We start from the raw sequence: 16,943 nt of genomic DNA, 5'->3' as shown, positions 1-16,943 counted from the left end.
TAAGTTACTCCTCACTATGAGCAGCCTAAAGAGGCGTGGGTGGCTTGGGGGGCTTTCGACTTAATGTGATTGAAAATTTCCTAAGCACAACTAATTCCTTAGGCTGGCCATAGTGCTAAGTATCATGTAGTAGTATCATGCATATGATACTTGTGTATGATACTATCTCTATAGTTGGTGGTATCATGGAGTACTATCATAGATATGCTATATTTATTATTTTTTAAAATCTCAGTGCAAATTTGTGTAGAAGATTTGTTAGGCATTAACTTTTCTCGTAGTATGCGCTATGTAATATGCGCTATGATACGGAATCCACCTATGTTACTCTAATCTCCTCTTTCCTCCTTAATTAGCTGCCACATCATCATTTTTATGGGACCAATATGCATGATACTATTACTACGTACTAGCTAAGATACTAGCACTATGGCATGCCTGCGGTACGGCCATGTAGACCACAAGCACGAAGCGACGACTACATACATTGGCAATGGGAAGCAGTACAGTGTACAGTACCAGCGAATTCGAAAAAATAGGAGAATCGGAAAACAATGTAAAATAAACACATCAAGAGGAAACAATATCAACTGATCGATTGAGCGAACTAACGAGGGCTGGGCGACTAACTTTGATTGAGCGATAATGAGTCCTACTTGGACGCAGTTTCACCGACGTTCAGGTCAAAAGTCAATCGGTGACTTTGTTTTGTTGGGTTAATTGGTTCTATGCTACTCCCCAATTCACAAATTGTGTTTATGCCATTATAAAAACTGAAGTTGTGTCTATGCCACTCTCAATTCTCAATACCTCTTTCTATGCCATTTTCAGCAATACAACATCATATACTGCCTATGTATCCAGTATTTGTACCCTATACTACAGTTTGTACATACTCTCACAGATAATCCGGACCGTACTTTGCACCTATGTTTAATGGATCATATGTGCCCAGAAATGGCTCATATTAGAATAGTAGACTCATATTAGTGTTCTTGACATTCTGTAAAATTTTCAGATTTTTCGAATAAGTTTGAATTTTTGGACAAAATTTTACCAATTTCTAGACAAAATAGAAAATATCAGTTTTTATGCAAATCTACACATAAATGGCTCAAATTAAAACAGTATACTCGTTTCAGTGCCTTTTATTTCCTGTAACTTTTTAGATTTTTCTGAGAAGTTCTATTGTTTGCCAGAAATTGAAAATTTTGGATTTTTTTGTGCCCGAATCACCCAAAAGGCGCTCCAAATCTGAACACAGGATTATTTTGGTCGATACGAAAGTATAAACTGAAATATGACTATTTACTGAACCATTTTCATGTTGTATTGTTGAAAATGGCATAGAAGGGGGTATTGAGAATTGAGAGTGGCATAAACACAACTTCAGTTTTTGTAATGGCATAAACACAACTTGTGAATTGAGGAGTGGCATAGAACCAATTAACCCTTGTTTTAGTAACAACCATCAAAAGCCGATCGAACGCACGAGAATGGATTCAAAATTTACCCATTTTAAGTTTCACGAGAAAATTTTAAACTTAAAATTCGTACTGCCTAGAAGTTTTTGAAACAAAAATCCAGTAAATCTTATATGTTGGGTTATGCATTCTGGGGGATCTTCGTCAGATTCAGCCATATTGTTTATTAATAAACCTCATTTTATGCTTTACAACCAACTTTAAACTTAAAATTCAAACTGTCCAGAAAAAAGAACAACATTCGAGTAAATCTTATATATTTCTTCTGCATTCTGGGAAAGATTGGTCGGATTCAAAAAATAGTTTGGGAATAAACATTGTTTTAGTCTGGAAATGACTAATTGTTGAGTGATTTTTGGTTGGATACATTCATGTGCGTTCGATTGGCTTTGGATGGCTGATATTGAACCAAAGTCAACGCTGGACTTTTGACCTGAACGTCACTGGAGCTGCAACGCAGCTACACTGACGTTCAGGTCAAAAGTCCAGCCGTGACTTCAGGAATGGATCCAACCAATAATCACTCAACCACTGGAATTTTGACCTGAAAGTCACTAAAGCTGTGTCCATATTTGCCCAACAGGTTGCGCACGATTGTAAACCAACATATCTGAGCAAACAGGTCGAATATAAAACTATATAACTAAATGCCACGTTATTTGAGCCGATTTCAGCAAACCAACTGAGGTCTATTTTTTTAGGCTGGACAGTGGTTTCCTCGCTGTGTATTTTTTCATTGTAATAAAAAAGAGGGAAAAGGTTACTGGAGAGCAGCAACTAAAAGGATCATAGATCCCAAACAGCAAAATTTCTCCTATAAAAGCTCCAAGACTACCCTCTCAACCAGGCCATCTGAAAGGGGCAAAATGATCTGATCCGTCCGTTTCAGCCGCACAGTAAATTCTGGTTCCCACTTTTACCTACAGCCGTCCGATTCAGTGATTTTTTTCTCACCCGCTGCTGCTCGTTGAGGGTGTATGACGTCTGGGTCCGCGCTTAAGTGGGACCACTTGTTTGCTACGGTGGGCATCCGGAGTCGCGTCGCTCAGAAAATGAAATGCAGTGAAAACCTAACCTACCGCGAGCCTCTCCTCCCAATCCCGTGCCTCCTCTCCTCTCCCCCAATCTCGGCCTCCTCTCTTCCTTCCCAATCAGCCGCCGCCTCCTCTCGTTTCTCCTCCCCAATCCGGTGCAGAGGAGTGGAAAGGGACGGCGGCGACCCGTGCGGCGCCAGTGGTGGCGGACTCGCCGTTCCCCGCGAGCGAGGAGACGAGATCGGTGGGGCCCTCAACCTGCGCGAGTGGCGGCGTGCGGCGTGGCGGTGTCGACTAGCGCCGGTGTCGTCCACTCGCTCGCACTCCACCTTTCCGCCATCGCTCCCACTCCCGCCGCCCGCGTGTCCCGCGCGCCGCCCGCGCGGAACCAGCCTGGATGCGGCGGTGCTGGGGGACTGAGCTGCCGTGAGCGAGAGTGAAGTACGCCGATGCCGATCGGGATGGGAAGAGGTCGGGGAGGCTACTCCGCCGCTGCCGTGGCCGTTGCCGTGGCCGTCGCGTTCGCGTTGGTGGCGGTGGTGGCCGGCGCCGCTTCCGAGGGGGACTCGCTCGCGGGACTCGCCGGGCGCCGCGGGGATCGACGCCGCGCCGGTACGTGCTCGCGCGCTTCTGCCCGTGATTTCTCCGTGTGATCGATCAGCGAGCTAGGGGATCGGGTTTGCGTATCCAGAGTTCGATCGGTGAGTCGATCCACTTCCGTGCGCAGTGATGGCTTGATCTCTGATGGGGCCTCTGAGCCTGATTCCGCTGCCAGTCACACTCCAGTTTTATTTCAGACCTCGCGTTTGTCGGCGATTACGATCGTTTGTCCTGTCGGAAACGTGCGCAGTTTTCCGCTCAGCAAGTCCCGTCGGTGTCGGTACAAACGTCGGCATCAGCCGATCGCACCGAATTAAGTCCATTCGCCCGTCCAGGATCGGAGAATCGAGCGATCTGCAGCAAGCAACATGGAAGAAACTTTGTTCCCACAGCACAAGTGCACGAGAGGAGAAGAAGAGCACCAGACTTGAGATGTTGAGCGTCAACCTAAAGTGACGCAGCCCGCTCGCCATGGCAGGTTGTGAGTGAGTTTTGCTCCTTCTTTTCTGAAGTTTCTTCGTGTGATTAAATGCTTTCATTATGTGATTATTTCACAGTGCAGATCAGGTGCAAAACTGTGTCATTTAGATTTATTTTCAGTGGAGTATCCTGAACCACCAAAGATTTTCTTTTTTACAGAGCATGCAACATTGAGGAATTTGATTGGAGCGCTTCACATAGTGGTCTAAGTCTCTGGTTCCTCCTATGCCAATGTCCCTTTAGTTCCGATTGTATTCACCAACTTTACACTTTCTTCCTGATTTTGTTTTGTAGTCACAATGCTACATAACTCAAGAAATGCTCCTATTCTACAAGTAACCAAATATGTTAATATTGTAGTTGTTATGCCACCTTCAGGACACATGTTAATAGTTTATTTTATATTTGAAACCTGTCTTTGTTCGTCTTTAGACAAATGAAAAGCTTGAGTGTTGCCGAGTCAAAAGAACATGCTTTTCGAGACAATCATTCCGGTTCTAATGTTTGCTAAATTTTGGAAAGCTTTTAATACTACTTGATTTTAACTGTCTGGCTTCAAATAGATTTATTATACAGCAAAGTAATGTTGTGGAGATTTTGCCAATGATATTGATCTAATTGGGTATGAATTTTTTCCTCTTTGTGTACGACACATGCTAGAGAATGTAAGGAACCTTAAAAGTGTTTTCTTCTATTTTGCGGTTGACAGAAATCCATCATCTGAACAATGGGGGCATGGCATACTCTCTGCAGCTCACTACGGTAGGGAAGTACTTCACGTCATGTCCAAAAGCCGAGTGTACGTCGACACAGCGGGTGGGGTCGGTGTCACGTCCACTGACCGAGCGGTTTGTATGGACCTAGATATATAATTTCTATTTTGAGTTATTTGTGATTTTTGCTTGCTGAAACAATCTGATGTTTTTAATAGCTTCCAGATCATAACATGGTGGTAAATGGAAACTTATAAAATAAATTTGTTTGCAGGGTGTTGCTGAGCTGGGATGAACATTCATGGATTAATATATGTCTGTATTTTTACTAGAAGACGATGAAGTTTTGAATGTCTGCATGTAATGCTTCACAATTTTACTCCTTGCTTTTGAAGGCTCTGCATGCTTCTCTTCCAACCAATTACTTACTAGGTACAACTTTATTCCTTTACCACATCATAATTGTTTTATTTACTCTTGGCGTCCATGTTTTATATTAGTACATATCCATGTATAGGCTCAAGGTGCTAATATATGCATTGTGCTTTGTGTTGATTCACCGGTTATTTAATACCGAGTTGCGTGCGTGTTTCCTTTTTAAGAATGTTTGATTTCCATGCAAACAGTGTCATATATGCAAAATGCCAAGTTAGATTTTTGCTAAACCATAGTACATATATAGCGGCAATGCTCGTTTAATTGAGCTGTATATATGTCTTTCTAAGTTTGTGTAGTTCAATATATTTCATTTAATTGTTGAGAAAATTAGCACCTTCCCTATATCTCCTTCCATGTGCACTCTCTGTTGTGTTTTTGGTTTGCAGTGAGTAAAGGTGCAGCTTTGTTGTTCTTCCTTGCATTGAAGCATGTCGACTAAACCTTCTGCTCCTATCATGCCGCCCAAGGATTTGTTTAGAATGTGCTAATAAATATAGGTCTATGGTGTTCTCCGCTGTTGTAGCAGCAGTAGATGAGGAGCCCTACGATATCCTATATGCCCAACCTATGGTCTAAATTTTTATCTACGTCTATGTATGCCACGAACTACTGACTGAAACTAAAATTTATCTGCTTTTATGCATAGCACGATCTGATGCTCAGAAATCTTTGTTTCTGCCGATATTCTCTACATATGTTTTGAATCGCTGGTGCTGTCTGTATTTATGCTGCATTTGTTGCTGTCATCTGTTTCATTTTGTGGGTTAAGAAAAAATGAAAGCAGATCTATTGAAGATATCTTTTTTAAGTACATCGGCTTTCTATGGTGTGCTTTCTGAGAGGCATTTGTGTAGCATGTCTGCATTTACTTTGTTATTTTCAACGCACATGCTCACGACATGGGTAGGCACTGAATGATTGTATTGGTCTGATGGCCATCTTTTTTATTTAGCAATTTGAGTATTTCAGCTTACTCTCAGAGATCTATCACTTGCTTAGCTATGTCAGTGTTTTCTTTTCAAATATCTTAAGGAAATGGGAGCTTCTTGGCCAAAGTATTCTGTTTGAAGCACATGTTGCTTCAGGATTTGAGCTGTGTTCATGTGCAGCTATAATAAGAGTAAAACAGAACCAATGTTTCCATAGATCAAATTTGGGACTAAACACTGACGCCTGCCTTATGTTACTGCCCTATGCTATAATTTCTATTAGATTTGAATTTTCTATGCTATGTCTATGAAGTTTTGTCTGCATTTAAGACCTGCTGCTGCTCCATGGTAATCCTAAGGTAAATCTACATGTGGTAGTTCAGATCCCAACATCAAACAATCTTAAATTTTCGGTTTGACGTAGGTTCTTAGATGGTTGACATTTGCTGTGAGGTGTGCATCCAGTCCCTCTATGTAGCAGGTCCGTGTGCTAAACTGAAGAACAAACACTTCAGATCTTGGATTTGGGGTTCTATTTGCAGACCATACAAATAGAAGACCTGTTAAAACACTACAATGTTTCATGGCCAAGAAAATATGTCGTACTTTGATAGAGCTTTGTTTTGTAGGAACTACTAACAAACTCAGACACTGCGTAGTAAACTTAGCCTGAGTTCATGGGCTGGTGCCTGGCGGTTCTAACACACACGAATATACCACATATACTACTGATCTTTTTGACAGCATATGTGTGATAGAGATAAACAGCCTGATAATCGTACATATGATACACATGGGTATGGGTTCCCTATGGATCGCTTAGTTCAGCATTCTTTAGTCAATCGTTCGCAAGCTGCAGATCAGCCAGATAGGCATTGTACAATCTAGCGATAGCCTGAATGTTCTGTATTTCATCTTGCACAGAGAATTGACTTGCTCTTCTTTTGGATGCTCCTGCTACCTTTTGACAATACTTCTAATGTTTTTCATTATTGTAGATGAAGTGCCTAACCAATTTATAATATTTAAAACCAATTGTTGTCTACGACCAAAATAAAAAATATTGTTACACATGGCTTGAATATTGTTACACATGGCTTGACCAGTTGTAACCGGCGACGAAGGTGCCGGAGATGACCGAATATGTCACTGAATCCGTTTTACAATTTCTCCTCTTGAGATATGACAATCATTCCCAAACCATGTATTAGCTCATGCCCAGATTTGATTCAGAAAGTAGTCTGTTTCCGAAATGTGTAGATGGATAATTGTTCAGATTTTGTTCTCAGGGTTCCTGATTTGCTTACATATAAGAGTTGCACATATATACATATATTCTCATGCCAATGGATATATGTCTCGTGAATGGCAGCTGCAACAGCCTGACAGTATGTTCCTAAGATTGTTGTTGCTGAAGAGATGATTGCATGTGAAGAACTGCTACAGATCAGATGGCAACCTTTGATCAGGTTTTCACCTTATGATCTCTTGGAGTGATCTTACCATTCTATGGCAACCTTTGATCAGGTTTTCACCTTATGATCTCTTGGAGTGATCTTACCTTTCTAATGTGTATTCGTAAATTTCCATTTTATTTTGCTTCTTTGACTTTTTTACATTTATGCGATTAAACCTCTCATTCTCTTTGAGTTTTTACATTTTTTTGATTTATCACAACGAAGAGATGCTTGATGAATCATATATATACTGATATATATATGTTCCTTTCAGGTTATCAACAACAGGTTTGGCATCGTTGAGGCTGCCTTTTTTATGTTAGTATTTGTGCTAAATTTTTGAAGCTGCTGCATCGTAAAGAATTGCTTTGAAGAAAATATGTATTTGGTTCTAAGATAGATGTGTTCAATTTTTTTAATTTGTTGAATAGTATACACGCAGCGTTTATTATTGTTACTGTTTAAACTCTGAATTATTTGAGCTGAAAAATACGAGTTTGAACCTGAAAAGTTATGAGTTTCGGCAATGCATATGCCTCCGATTTAGATTCAACACACGTACAGAAGCATGCTGTCACTAAAAAGAATGACATCAGTTTGTTGATAGAATAGGACTGCTAAACTGCCTTGAGTTCGTTGATACTGCTAAACTGCCTTGAGTTCGTTGATACAATGACAACATATGCTTCCGGCCATGGGTAGTGATATGGTTCATTTATTTTCTCAAGAAAAGAAAAGTGCTTTAGTTTTTTTTACATCTATTTTAATTTTTGGTGCAAATGGGGTGGCATTTGATGTATGCAGTCAATGGAGATTGACCATGATGATGGCTGCATATGAGTGAAGAAGACAAATGCTCTGGATGATGCCAATATGTACAAGGATACAGGGGTGGGTCTATCAAATTCCTGCTATGCATCTCTGATACTGGTTAAGGTGAGCTGTGGCAGAGAGAGTTACATTGGTATTTCATTTTCCATATCCTTGCATTTATGCATCTTACTCAATGAATGTGTTAACAAGCTCATATTTCAAGGGATTGGTCATTCATGGTCCGTCCAAAATGGTTTCATGGTCCATATTAAAAGGGATTGGTCATTCATGGTCCATATCCAGAGAGTATTGTATACATGTTATTGCAGCATTGGTACATTCCTTTTAGGTGAAGTAGAAAATGGTTTTTTTGTTTTGTATATAGTTGGTAGTAGTAGCCAGTGAATAGTAACCCTATCCCATGAATATCCCCCAAGCCATTGTTTCATTTTGCATCTCTGATTTCATAGTAGCCAGTGAATAGTAACCCTATCCCATGAATATCCCCCAAGCCATTGTTTCATTTTGCATCTCTGATTTCATATTCGGGCTGACATAGCATATTCTCCTTGTGCAGAAGCAAAGTGCCATGGTTATCATCACTGTTTTGGAGGATATAGACTCTATGCCTCTCCATCCCTTGGGCTTCTTTGAGTGCCGAAGTGTTTCATGCTGAATGGTACATATAATCTTGCGCCGTTTTTGTATTTGGAGTAAAACAGTGATATATTATGTGCAATTCAAAAACGGTACATTTTACTTTCAGTTCTTATGTATATTTATTACTAGCAGTACAAGTTTCCTTTGCTCTTCCCCTAGAAAAGAACATTTTTAAATTTTCCCGAATGGGGATAATTATTTTTGACCCTTTCTCTTATTTAGGTTGGTGTTGGCATGTGCATGGAGGGAATAATAGAGCATAATCCACTTGTTTATTATCTAAATAGCATTCTGTGGTCAAAAGATTAAAGCTGATGTATGCATTAGAAATACACATGGTCCCTGATGTGCCGTAAATTATGTTTTACTCCTCTCATGTAATCATTTTAGACAAAGCTTTTCAACTTCATAGATCAATGCATAACGTTTAAACTTGAAAGATTAAGTTATAATTAATCTGGTCTAAAGTGCTTCTGCCGAGGCTTTCTTTATGTACTTCCTGGTTTCAGTAACCCCATGAGATTTATTGATATTTTTATATCTACAAGGTCTATGTTGGTTGATGATATAGACCCACGTAGCAGATCAGGTGTCAGCTTGACTTTCTTTTCACCATGCCCCAATCTCTGAACTACTCAATTCTTACATGGAGTAATTTTCTGGTTAAAAGGTACTTGGTAAATGGAGCACGGTGCTGGAGGGAACAGAGGCGGCTGGACGAGGCAGCGGCGCGATGGGTTTGGGCTGGTGCAGGGAAGGGGGGCTGTCGTGCGTGCGGGAAAAGGTGGTGTTGGTCATCGCGGGAGCTCGGATAGCGATGGCGGTCGGACAACAGAGTGGCCCCTTCTCAGTGGAGGATCTTCTCTTCTCCGTCCTTGACTTCCTGGCGATGTGGTTTGCCGGGTGAACAGAGGCGTCTAAACAAGGCAGCGGCGCGATGGGGCTGGGCCGGTGCGGGGAAGCGAGGTTGCCATGCGTGTGGGGAAAGGAGGTGCAGGTCATTGCAGACTCATCTCTTCCTGCCCACTTCATCTCAACCAGGCAGCATGACCAGCAGCGACGTGCCGCTGCCGCCGAAGTGGTTAGGGGTCCGAAGCTGCTCGCCGAGCCCTGCCACCGCAGGTGTTCTGCCAGAGCGCCGCAACTCCCTGCCTCAACAAGGAGGCGTAGCATTGATAGCGGGCGACGACCGGACCAGGCAAGTCCATCCCCTCTCCTATCCTCTTCCATCTCAGTATCTGTTCCTCTATGCGTTGTTGGCGTGGCAGTGTATACTCGATAGCGTGTGGCAGTGGCATCTAGGCGTACAACGCCGACATCTTGGCGTGGTGAGTGCGAGGAAGCACGCTGCTGGCTGCAAAGCTAGCTTAATTTAGCAAGCTATCCAGATCGATTGGATACTTTTTTTTCTTTGGTAGCACGCTATGCACATGTCTCTGAATTCTTCTTCTCTCTCTCAGTGCTGGGAAATTGTAGAACAGATAAGCCATGGCTGAGATGTATCTTACCGAGAAAAGCTGAAGATGGAATCATCTATTTTGGGTGATTAGTCGGCTTTCAGTTTCAGCTCCTTTTTTTTTGAAATGGGGCAGCCCCAGCCTCTGCATCAATTTCAGCTCATGTGTCTCCCGTCTCGTCATCCACAAAATCATGGAAGTTGGAAAGAACCTTCAGCTTATGTAGAAGTAGACATGAAAGTGTGAAGACCTCAAATAATACTATGAGAGCATATGATATACTTTTAACAACATGGCATCAGTAATGAGCAACTTTCTTCAGATTTTCAATATATCTTGTTATCTTTCTATGTTTGGGAGTCGAATAATGTCTGATTGGTTTTCCATATTTCAGCTGAAGTACTTCAACGACACCGGAGATTTAATGGACATTCAGATGGTACATCATCATATTCCTTGCTCACCTCATTCAAGTTATCCGCATGCAGTAGAATTTATGCATTTACTGCTGCCAAATTGCTCAGACTAATTAATGTATGTTAAATTTCATTTTCCCAGAACAACGTTTGGAATCAGCTGATCCAGTTTGAGCTCCTGTGATCAAACCACAATATTTTGTCGATCTGCTCCATTTATCATCACGATAGTTGAGCATTTATTCATCTCTCAAATATTTTCTGCTAATAAGTCTTCACATAATCATATTCTCTCTTACTGCTCTTTTAATAAGAGACTTGCTCGTTGCTCCTCATAAAAAGAACAAAAATATTGATATTACGTTGTATAATTACTAATATTTCTGACCGCTCACAGAATTTGTGTTCATTTTGTTTTCTTGTCAGTATGTAACAAGGAGGCAGTATGTCATAGTGGCTGATTTGGAGGAAGGATTTATATTTTTTAGCTTCCCATTATGATTGAATAAGAACAATAGATTAATTTTCCTATTGGCAGCAGACACGTGCTGATTGACTATTCAATATTAGCTTGCAGTTCACTATCAGGGCCAAAATGAAGCTGCAATTCACTCGCATAGTCCTTCTCATGAGGTATTTCTTTTCCTTTGACCTGAAATAGTAGTAATAGTGGTTCCAGGAGGCTAGGATGGTTTTCTAATTAGCTATCCCTGCCATATGATGCTCTTATGTATTATATGATTAAGGAGAATTTTCCAGGATGTAGCACAGATGATAAACTTTGGCGCCATCTGGAATATAGCGTGTGATGATTGTTTGGTTTATTTTAATCATTTCCATGCTGTCAAGCTTTTGGCTTTTGGCTGATGATAAATATTACTAGGCAGTACCTGGAGGTATTCTGACAGCTGTGAATCGAGTGCGAGGTCTTCCTTAGGTACCCGTGCATTACTACCTTCTCTTTTTTTTTGAAGTAGTGCAATTACTACCTTCTCAGCTGGTGTTAGTTCATGTTTGGAAACTCTCACAGCCACTACTCGGTTTGATTGATGTGTACTTGTTACAATTTTCAGTAGCAAGTGTGTCACATATTTCCAAATACCATTATGAGTCATCTTTTCTGTTCGACTTCTTACTTCTGATTGATATATTTGATTTGTATCTTCTGCTATGACATGTCTCCGCATTTAGATTGACCATATCAGTGTTACATGTACAATTATGCCATCCTGATTCCAGTTATGCCATCCTGATTCCGCCTTCTCTTTGCTTAGTATATATATGTTTAATTCATGTTCCAGTATGTGCTGCAAAAATAGTTTTATTGTTATATGCTAAATAAATTAATATGGTCTGACTTAGCGGTGGACCAAATTAATTTATTTTCCTTTCTGAAGCCTCCATTTCTAGGTAGATATAAATCGCGACATCGAGCACGTGACGAGTTTATCTTTCTCTTGCATGAGCAAGAACAAGCCAATTGCTGCATGAAAGAGATAATTTGTTTGCCTTCTCTAAAATATTTACTTTTCTTTGTAAAGTTTTAGCCTATAAATATAACAGTTAACATGTCAGTAATCACACCAAGTAATGGCAGCCACGGCTATATATAATAAAATAAAGTATTTGCCAGATGTTGGTTGTCATGTTTTATAGTTCTGTCCATGCTGCTTATTATGTGTTGTTCATGCTTTAACTTGTTTCTCATGCAAAATTATTCAGCCTTTTGTGCAAGCTATGGTTGATTCTGCTACAACATACATATTGGTCTTAGGACCAACACTGTTGCCAAGTCGGGTGGGACGGGTAAGAAACCAAAGCAGTAGTTGGTCTGCTATGCTATGTCTGCACATGATGTTTGTATATTAGGTACAACCTAATTACATTGTGTATACACGTTTCTGATCTTCCATACTGCTATGCAAGTTCTGTTTCTATATCATTCCTTTAGAAATTATGATATATTCTGAATTTCTATTGGCAGGGTGGTGACGATGGTGCTGTCTTGACACATTGGCAAAAGATGAATCGGTTGCAGATTAAATGAAATTGTTTTATTATGTAGCTTCTATTTCTTGGTTCAATGCAATCTGGTATTTTTGCCGTAGAGTTTTATGTTGACATTACTGTCACTTCACTTGCAATATGGTATTGTTGCCACTTCAAAATTTGCATTATTATTTGATCAAATTCAATCTCGTGTTGTTCTGGATATTTCCTCGCTATTTCCGTGAACAATGAAATATATACTAATTATTAATACTAAAATAAGATGAAATTATGGTTCAAATTGTGACTTGATTATGCCATTTGCGCGATAGCGCAACGGGTCATCTAGTCTAGCTAAAAAAAGTCCTACCCATGATGATAAGCCATGATATGATTTCCTCTTTGCCTTACGAACAAGGAGAGCCATTTCATCCTTGAATCTCTTGCGACTTCTGTAAATGCTTGGGGTGAACAGATCAATCGAAAGCAATATAATAACAACAAATGCTTTCTTATTTTTGGCCGTAAATCAACCGATGTATTAGCAGTGCAAAGAACCCAGAAGTAATAAGAGTACAAACAGGCCATAGAGGACTGGCACCAAGCGACGACTATAGACATTGGGCAATGGTGAGCAGTACAGTGTACAGTACGAACGAATTCGAGCAAATAGGTAAAGCAGAAAACAATGTCAAACAAACACATCGAGAGGAAAACAACATCAAATGACCGATTCGAACGAACTAACGAACTTATAAGGGCTAGGCGACGGCGACTGACTTCGATTGAGCTATAATGAGTCGTACTTTCCCAGGCCTGAAGATAGCATGCATACCGTAAGGATCTACCAGCTGACCGCGCCTGCCGGTGCGGCTGGAGAAGAACGGCGCCACCAGCAGTCGCCGGCTGACGCGGCTGATAAACAGCTTGGGGAAGTTTTGGTGCGCGACCTGATTCACTGAGGGTGTGTCTAGAGAAGAACAGGGCGCCGAAGGAGGTGTCAAGAGAAGAACAAGGTGGGCTGGGTGCCCGGTTAAAGGCGAGCGTTCGAAATATTGGGCGCGCATTCGAAAGTTTAGGTGCGCGAGGGAGGTGTCTGCTATTTCCCCGTCCTCTTCTTTTTTGGGCTAAAAAATCTATTTATCTAGAATATCTATTTATTCCTCTATCTATCTACATGTTTTATTTACTGTATTTCTTTTCTATTCTATACATAAGCTTTTGAATTTGAATTTTTTCACTCTGTCAGCCTTCCGGCCAATGCTCATTTGAAGTAATTGAAGACGTTGATTTGCAATCTACCGCTCATCATACAAGGACTCTTCAGATCTAACGGATGTGAATGCACGGATTCGTCACCCATCCTTCCCTTGGACTGGCGATGCTGAAAGCCTGAAACACTGGAACCCTCTAGATACTTCGGGATACCTCACTGCTCCAGATTATTAAACAGGCCTTTTCCGACATGGGAAGTCAAAAGTTGGGGGCTCATGCAGTACATATGAATACTCGCTAGCTGCATGGTTGATACGTCTCCAACGTATCGATAATTTCTTATGATCCATGCTTGTTTTATGACAATACATGCATGTTTTGTTCACACTTTATATCGTTTTGATGCGTTTTCCGGAACTAACCTATTGACGAGATGCCGAAGTGCCAGTTCCTGTTTTCTGCTGTTTTTGGTTTCAGAAATCCTACTAAGGAAATATTCTCGGAATTGGACGAAATCAACGCCCAGCATCTTATAATTCCACGAAGCTTCCAGAACACCCGAGAGGGACCAGAGGAGGGCCACAGGGGGCCCACACGTGTGGGCAGCGCGGCCAAGGAGCCAGGCGTGCCGCCCTACTGTGTGGTGGCCCCGTCAGCCTTCCGACTCCGCCTCTTCGCCTATAAGAAGCCCCCTGACCTAAATCTTCGATACGAATAAGCCACGGTACGAGAAACCTTCCAGAGCCGCCGCCATCGCGAAGCCAAGATCTGGGGGACAGAAGTCTCTGTTCCGGCACGCCGCCGGGACGGGGAAGTGCCCCCGGAAGGCATCTCCATCGACACCACCGCCATATTCATCACCGCTGCTGTCTCCCATGAGGAGGGAGTAGTTCTCCATCGAGGCTAAGGGGCTGTACCGGTAGCTATGTGGTTAATCTCTCTCCCATGTACTTCAATACAATGATCTCATGAGCTGCCTTACATGATTGAGATTCATATTATGAGCTTTGTATCACTATTAATCTATGTGCTACTCTAGTGATGTTATTAAAGTACTCTATTCCTCCTCCATGATGTAATGGTGACAGTGTGTGCATCATGTAGTACTTGGCGTAGTTTATGATTGTGATCTCTTGTAGATTATGAAGTTAACTATTACTATGATGGTATTGATGTGATCTATTCCTCCTTTCATAGTATGATGGTGACAGTGTGCATGCTATGTTAGTACTTGGTATAATTGCGTTGGTCTATCATGCACTCTAAGGTTATTTGAATATGAACATCGAATGTTGTGGAGCTTGTTAACTCCGGCATTGAGGTGTTCTTGTAGCCCTACACAATTAGTGGTGTTCATCATCCAACAAGAGAGTGTAGAGTGGTTTTATGATGTGATCAATGTTGAGAGTGTCCACTAGTGAAAGTATGATCCCTAGGCCTTGTTTCCGAATAGAAAAGCTACACCACAAAGATTCCTATCTCCCACGTCAACTGCACGCCAGCAAGCATTTTCTGGCGCCGTTGTCACCGTTTATTTACTGTTCCACTGCATGTTTACTCGCTGCCATGTTTTATTCAGATTGCTATTACCACTCATATACATCCATATTACTTGTATTTCACTATCTCTTCGCCGAACTAGTGCACCTATACATCTGACAATTGTATTAGGTGTCTTGGGGACACACGAGACTTCTTGTATCGTGATTGTAGGGTTGCTTGAGAGGGATATCTTTGACCTCTTCCTCCCTGAGTTCGATAAACCTTGGGTGGTCCACTTAAGGGAAAACTTGCTGCTGTTCTACAAACCTCTGCTCTTGGAGGCCCAACACTGTCTACAGGAAAAGAAGCGTGAGTAGACATCAAGCTATTTTCTGGCGCCGTTGCCAGGGAGGAAAGGTAAAAGGCACTCACACTCCGGTCCCAGGTAACTAAGTTATTTTCTGTTGCCGTTGTAAGTGCTCGAAGCTATTTCCTTTAGATCCTGCAATTGCATCTTTTTGTTTCTTGTTTATCACTAGTTAGGCATAATGGAAAGCAACATGGAGCTTTTTAATCTATTTCCTGAGTTAAGACATGGATGGTTTGATGCGAAAATTAAAAAACCTATGGAACATATTAGTATGAACGCTTTGAACACCATTGTTGCTAATGATATGGAAAATTCTAAGCTTGGGGAAGCTGGTTTTGATGAGCATGATATTTTTAGTCCCCCAAGCATTGAGGAGAAAATTTACTTTGATGATACTTTACCTCCTATTTATGATGATTATAATGATAGTAGTCTTTTGGTGCCACCTACTATGGAGAGTAGATTTTATTATGATTATACTATGCCTCCTACACTTGATGAGAATAATAATGATAGCTACTTTGTTGAATTTGCTCCCACTATTACTAATAAAATTGATTATGCTTATGTGGAGAGTAATAATTTTATGCATGAGACTCATGATAAGAATGCTTTATGTGATAGTTATATTGTTGAGTTTGCTCATGGTGCTACTGAAAATCTTTATGCGAGAGGAAAATATGGTTGTAGAAATTTGCATGTTGCTAAAACACCTCTCTTTTTGCTGAAAATCTTGAAGCAGCACTTGTTTTATCTTTCTATGCTTGTTGCATTATGCTTCATGAATTTGTTTATTTACAAGATTCCTTTTCATAGGAAGTGGGTTAGACTTAAATATGTTTTGAATTTTCTTTTTGATGCTCTCTTTTGCTTCGAATCTTATTTCTTGCGAGTGCATCATTAAATTTACTGAGCCCATCTTAATGGCTATAAAGAAAGCACTTCTGGGGAGATAACCCATGTGTTTATTTTACTACAACAACTTTTGTTTTATATTTGAGTCTTGGAAGTTATTACTACTGTAGCAACCTCTCCTTATCTTATTTTATTGCATTTGTTGTGCCAAGTAAAGTCTTTGATAGTAGGGTTGATACTAGATTTGGATTACTGCGCAGAAACAGATTTCTGTCTGTCACGAATTTGGGCAGGGTTCTCTGTATATAACTCAGCAAAATGTGCCAATTTACGTGAGTGATCCTCAGACATGTACACAACTTTCATTAAATTTGAGCATTTTCATCTGAGCAAGTCTGGTGCCTCTAAAAAATTCGTCTTTACGGACTGTTCTGTTTTGACAGATTCTGCCTTTTATTTCGCATTGCCTGTTTTGCTATGTTGGATGGATTTCTTTGTTCCATTAACTTTCAGTAGCTTTGTGCAATGTCCAGAAGTGTTAAGAATGATTG

General features: G+C 40.9%; 2 long non-coding RNA genes across 11 annotated transcripts; both read left to right on the top strand.

Annotated features, from left to right (window-relative positions):
- The first annotated feature begins 3,201 nt into the window (after positions 1-3,201).
- On the top strand, positions 3,202-9,752 carry LOC127305119 (uncharacterized). Of its 10 annotated transcripts, none has more exons than XR_011756189.1 (9): positions 3,202-3,596; positions 3,758-3,807; positions 4,308-4,446; positions 4,586-4,743; positions 7,051-7,205; positions 7,410-7,453; positions 7,940-8,071; positions 8,526-8,627; positions 9,279-9,752. It is a non-coding gene; the product is annotated as an uncharacterized lncRNA (long non-coding RNA). The 10 variants fall into 10 exon arrangements; XR_011756187.1 differs by having other exon boundaries at positions 3,202-3,603; XR_011756185.1 differs by having other exon boundaries at positions 3,758-4,446.
- Positions 9,753-9,825: 73 nt separating this feature from the next.
- On the top strand, positions 9,826-12,345 carry LOC139830590 (uncharacterized). Its single transcript, XR_011743313.1, has 4 exons — positions 9,826-10,504; positions 10,624-11,114; positions 11,365-11,418; positions 12,204-12,345. It is a non-coding gene; the product is annotated as an uncharacterized lncRNA (long non-coding RNA).
- The last annotated feature ends 4,598 nt before the right edge of the window (positions 12,346-16,943 follow it).

Source organism: Lolium perenne, chromosome 1, assembly GCF_019359855.2.
Source record: "Lolium perenne isolate Kyuss_39 chromosome 1, Kyuss_2.0, whole genome shotgun sequence".
Taxonomy (NCBI): domain Eukaryota; kingdom Viridiplantae; phylum Streptophyta; class Magnoliopsida; order Poales; family Poaceae; genus Lolium; species Lolium perenne.
This window is presented reverse-complemented; position numbering and strand designations above follow the sequence as displayed.